At 34.4% G+C, this 5923-nt stretch overlaps 1 pseudogene; it reads right to left on the bottom strand.

Moving 5' to 3' along the window:
• The window catches only part of LOC105295488, a 17959-nt pseudogene that overhangs the window by 6391 nt on the left and 5645 nt on the right, over positions 1-5923 (bottom strand).

The raw sequence follows: 5923 nt of genomic DNA, 5'->3' as shown, positions 1-5923 counted from the left end.
CAGAGTTAGCACAGACTTCACAATTTAAGGACTCACTACTAGACTGCCCCTGACTTTAGATGCTGGTCATAAATCCAAGGTTGTCATTTGTAGTTCTGATCAACTGGCTATAAATTAAAGGTTCCCAAACCTCCTTCTCAGGTTTGATAATTTGCTATAATGGCTTAAAGAACTCAAAGAAACATTTAGTTGTGTGTTTACTGTTTTGTTATAAGGGATGTAATGAAAGATACAGGTGAACAGTCTGATAAAGAGGTACAGAGGGCAAAGTCCGTGACGGTCTTGAGTGCAGAAGCATCTGTCTCTTTTGATTTGGGGTATATCACTGTCCCAAAATATGTAGTACTAACTCAAAAGCTCTCTGCACTCTGTAGCTTAGGAATTTTTAAAAAATTATTTTTATGGAGCTTCATCACATAAGCATGGTTAATCTCCAATCCCTCGTTCTTCCCTAGAGGATTGGGAGTGGGCTGAAAGTTCCAAGCTTCTAATCATGCTTGGCCTTTCTGGTTACTAGCCAAGCAAGTACTGTTTCATTTTTCTGTCTCAGAAAAAAAGATGTTCCTATTACCCAGGAAATTTAAGGGATTTAGAAACTCTGAGAAAGATACTACTATCATCCCTACCACTCAGGGGTTTAGGAGCCTTGTTTTAGGAATCGGGGGTAGAGACAAAAATATATATCTTATTATGTCACGGCTATCTGTTATTATTAATCATTCTTCCCATTTTATGTATCCTTAAGGCCTAATTATGACAACTTGTATACATAATATATTTATTTTGATTTATGTTATTCAAGCTCTAAATTCTAAAGTTAATTAATTAGCATTGGCACAATTATCATATGTTTCATCCATAGCTTAATCATTTTATGCTTTGATTATTTTCTTAGACTCTTTAACATAAACGTTTCTCATGATCAAAGTTATTAATTCTACAGCTTAAGTTCCTTTTAACATTCATTGAATTGACCATTTAACATTCTGGGAAGTGGAAAAAAAGTTTATGTATTTGCAAATAATAGGGGTTATAGTAAAAAATAAATAAAAATAGGGAAATGGTATCAAATAAATTATTAAAGAAATTCCTCAGATCTGGAAGACACCTGTCCTCAGATGAAGTTTCCACTGAATATTAGTAAAATGAAGAAAACAAAAAACAAACTCACACCAAGGCATATCATTTTGTAATACACACACTAGGACTATAGAGGCATTTCTGAAGGATTGTGTGAGATGGGGAAACTGGTTTGTTACACATGATAGGAAATCAAAATATCATTCATCTGTCATGCTAACCCATATTCTAGAAGTCCTTGAAATAATGCCTCTAAATTCTAAGAAAAGGTGGTTTTCATCCTGTAATACTATAGTCAGTCTGTCAATCAGTAGGAAAGCAGAATAAACATAATCTCAAAAATGTAAGGACTCAATAATTTAGCTCTCATGTATTCTGCCTTAGAAAAGTTCTATAGAATTTACTTTAGAAAAATAAATGATAGACCCACACATGCATGAAAAGCATGTTATCCTGGAAAATTCCACCCAATATAGGAAAACGAAGAATTGAAATTCCAAAGTGACTGCTGTGTTTCAGGCCTAGAAAGAAGTAATCCTTCATACAGGGAGCAGGTGGTTAGAGGGCTGGATGGAAGAATTTCAAGTTTTCTGAAGTATTTGGGTATTGTGGAAAACTATTACTAAGCCTTTGACAGCTTCGATATAACATTTGGACATATATCATCAATAGATACATAGAACATGAAGAAAATTTTAAAAAGCAGAAATGTATTCTATGGAAAAAAAGAATGTATTGAGAAGGAAATAAACTGCTTGGTATAGCCATAAATAAACAATCATTATAAGAGTATAATTATATTAAAAATTGACTAATGGATTAACCAAACTATAATATTACGATATTGAAATGCTGTGGGAGAGGAATTCAGGAATGGTGATGATGGTATAAGAGAATTTAAGCCTTGGTTATTAAAATACGAAGTCAATAGTTTTTGACAAAAATAGATAAAAACCTACGGATTTTGAGTTGTACTTAGAAAAATGATGACCAATAACAAAAGAAATAGCTAATAGAATTGAAATCCATGAGGGGGAAGAATTCTGGAATCGATAATTCTGAAATTGGCTTCTTTCTTTTCTCCTTCTTTTACCCCTACTCCCCAGTTGGATAATTCTGAAATTGGCTTCTTTCTTTTCTCCTTCTTTTACCCCTACTCCCCAGTTATAAATACTTGCCTTCTTGAATCCTTCCTGAGTCAACTCTATACGCATGAGGACTCTGTGCATGAAGTCTCTGGTTTTGTTGAGGTCTTTGTTGAAAGAAACTTGGTATTGTTTTCTCTTCTCTTTGAGCTAAACAGTGACATGTACAGTAAGGTTTGAGACGAAGGATGAGGTCCTAAGGACAGCAGATCATAGGAAAAGATTTGCTAAAGCCAATTGTAGACCTAGAAGTTGGATGTTGAATTATGTTAGTGTACCAGGTATTTCATATTCCCAGAAAACTGGTAGAATTGAGTCAGTGGGTTGAGCCTCCCCTTACCATGAAGCTATGAGCATATGGGGACACTGGAGAACAGATGATTTCTTATAGACTTGTGGCTTTGGGATTGGCAGTGCCTATAGGAATCCCATCATTAAGGATATTACAACAATGACATCTAAAGCCAACTGAGCTGACATTGAAAAGCAGCCACCTCTCTGAGAAACCTAGCAGAGCGAGAGCAGTCTGGTTGAAACACCTAGATACAAATCTAATGAAATAGAATACCTGAGGAAATATCTGGATACCTGAATTAACATAGCCACTTGAGAAAACTCAAATGCACCACGAGAAATACTTTCTGGAACCTAAAAACATAATTAATGTTTTAAAAAAATTAGTATGAGTCAAATCAGAATATATAATTATTGCTGAGATTCAATGTCCTTGACAAGAGAGCTCTGGGGTATCTCACAGCAGAAACAAGTGGCACACACCACTTCTGTTTGCAGCTCATTTACTAGACCAGTGCCATGATTCTGCTGAACTGCAGGCGGAGGGAAGTGTAAATCCTGTCCTGTGCCTAGATAGTAGGGAGAAGGTCCCATGGGTGAACAATGAAAGTTGCCATCACCATCCGAGGTCAGAGAAAATATTCTAACTAAAATGCACATGAGCAGAGATCTCAAAAAGGAAATAGTAGTGAATAATGGATAGTGACATAAAGATATACATATCTATACAAAGATAGAAATATGATTATTTCTGCCTGAGAATATGTAACGCAAGTGCTAAATAAAATCATTTAAAATAGAAGACATTCTGTGAGAGAAATTCTAACTACAAACTACCCTTATTAACCCTACCAGAGGGGGATGAGGAGAAAAGAAATACAAACTTATCTGCAAGATACTGTGGTTTTGGCTCCAGACCACCTCAGTAAAGCAAATATTGCAATCAAGCAAGTCGAACAAATTTTGTTTTCCTAGTGCATATGAAAGTTATGTTAATACTGTATTGTAGTGTGCAATAGCATTATATTTAAAAAATGTACATACCTTAATTGAAAAACCTTATTTTTAAAAAATAACCGTCATCTGAACTTTCAGCGAATTGTAATCTTTTTGCTGGTGGAGGGTCTTACCTCGATGTTGATGGTTGTTGACTGATCAGGAAGATAAATTCTGAAAGTTGGAGTGGCTGTGGTGATTTCTCAAAATAAGACAACAATGAAGTTTGGTGTGTTAATCAACTCTTCCTTTCACGATTGATTTCTTAGTATCATGCCAGGTTGTTTGATAGCATTTACCCACAGCAGAACTTCTTTCAGAATTGGAGTTAGTCCTTTCAAACTCTGCTGCTGCTTTATCAACTAAGTTTATGTAATAGTCTAAATCCTTTGTTGTCAGTGCAACCATCTTCATAGCATCTTCACTAGTAGAATGCATCTGAAGAAACCACTTTCTTTGCTCACTTACAAGAAGCAACTCCTCACTCGAATTTTGTTCAGGTTTTATCAAGAGATTACAGCAATTCGGTCACTCATGCTCCACTTCCAATTCTAGTTCTCTAGCTCTTTCCATCAACCACATCTGTAGTTACTTCCTTTACTAATGTCTTGAACCCCTAAAAGTCATCCATGAGGGTTGGAATCCACTTCTTCCAAACTCCTATTAATGTTAATTTTTTGTTTTGTTTTGTTTTTATTATGGTGACATTGGTTTCACCATTAAGTATAATGTTGGCTGAGGGTTTGTCATATATGGCCTTTTTATGTTAAGGTACTTTCCTTCTATACCAATTTTGTTAAGTGTTTTGATCATAAATGGATGCTGTATCTTGTCAAAGTTTTTTTCTGCATTTATTGATATGATCATATGATTCTCATTTTTTAATATGTTTATGTGGTGTATCACATTAATCAATTTGCATATGTTGAATCACCCCTGTGCCCCTGGGATGAAGCCCACTTGATCGTGGTGTATAATCTTTTTAATATGTTGCTGTATTCAGTTTGCTAGTATCTTATTTAGGATTTTTGCATCTGTGTTCATGAGAGATATTAGTCTATAGTTTTCTTTTCTTGTATTATCTTTACCAGGTTTTGATATCAGGGTAATATTGGCCTCATAAAATGAGTTAGGAAGTATTGCCTCCTCTTTGATTTTTTTAGGAGAATTTGAGAAGAATAAGTATTAAATCTTCTTTGGTAGAATTCACTGGTGAAGCGATCTGTTCCTGGACTTCTACTTTTTGGTAGGTTTTTGATGATTGTTTTAATTTCCATGCTGTTGATCGGTCATTTAGATTTTCCAATTCTTCTTGATTCAGTGTAGGAAGGTTGTATCTTTCTAAGTACTTGTCCATTCCTTCTAGGTTATTAAATTTGGTGTTATATACTTTTTCATATTTTTTTGTATGATCCTTTGTATTTCTGTGGTGTCTGTCATAATTTTTCCTATTTCACCTCTGATTTTGTTTATTTGTGTCCTTTCTTTTTTTTCTTTAGTGAGTCCAGTCAGGGATTTGTCAATTTTATTAATCTTCTCAAAGAACCAGCTCTTTGTTGCATTTATTTTTTTCTGTTTTTTGTTTTGTTTTGTTTTCAATTTCATTTAATTCTGTTCTAATTTTGATTATTTCTTTCCTTTTGGTGATTTTAGGCTTCATTTGTTCTTCCTTTTCTAGTTTTTTAAGATGAAACATTAGGTTATTTGGGCTCATCCTTGTTTTTGAAGATAGGCCTGTAATGATATGAACTTTCTTCTTATGACCACTTTTGCCGTGTCCCAAAAGTTTTGATATGTTGTACTATCATTATCATTCATTTCTATGTTTCTCTTGACCTCTCTTTTTATTTCTTCTGTGACCCAGTCATTCTTCAGTAGCATGTTGTTTAATCTCCATGTATTTTTGGTCCTTCTTGCTTTCTTTTTATAGTTGATCTCCAGCTTCCAAGCATTATGATCAGAGAATATGGTTGGTATGATTTCAACCTTCTTATATTTGTTGAGGCTATTTCTGTGTCCTAGTATGTGGTCAATTCTTGAGAATGTTCCATGTACCCTAGAGAAGAATGTATGAGTAGGTGTTTTGGGATGAAAGGCTCTGTAAATGTCAATTATGTCCAGTTGGTCTAATGTATCATTTAAGGATGTTATTTCCTTATTGATTTTTCTGTTTGGATGATCTGTTCATATCCAACAACAAGGTATTTAGGTTCCCTACTATGGTAGTGTTTTAGTCTGTTTCTCCCTTAGTTCTGTTAGTAATTGCTTTATATATTTCTGGGTTCCCTGTTTGAGAGCATAGATATTAATAAGCATTATGTCTTCTTGGTACATGATTCCTTTTATCATTATGAAGTGTCCCTCAGTATCTTTCTTTACCTTTTTTATTTTGAAGTCTATTTCATCCG

This window comes from Pteropus vampyrus, unplaced genomic scaffold, assembly GCF_000151845.1.
Source record: "Pteropus vampyrus isolate Shadow unplaced genomic scaffold, Pvam_2.0 Scaffold106, whole genome shotgun sequence".
NCBI classification, from domain to species: domain Eukaryota; kingdom Metazoa; phylum Chordata; class Mammalia; order Chiroptera; family Pteropodidae; genus Pteropus; species Pteropus vampyrus.
The sequence above is the reverse complement of the archived record's forward strand: the minus strand, read 5'-3'. Positions and strand labels throughout refer to the sequence as shown.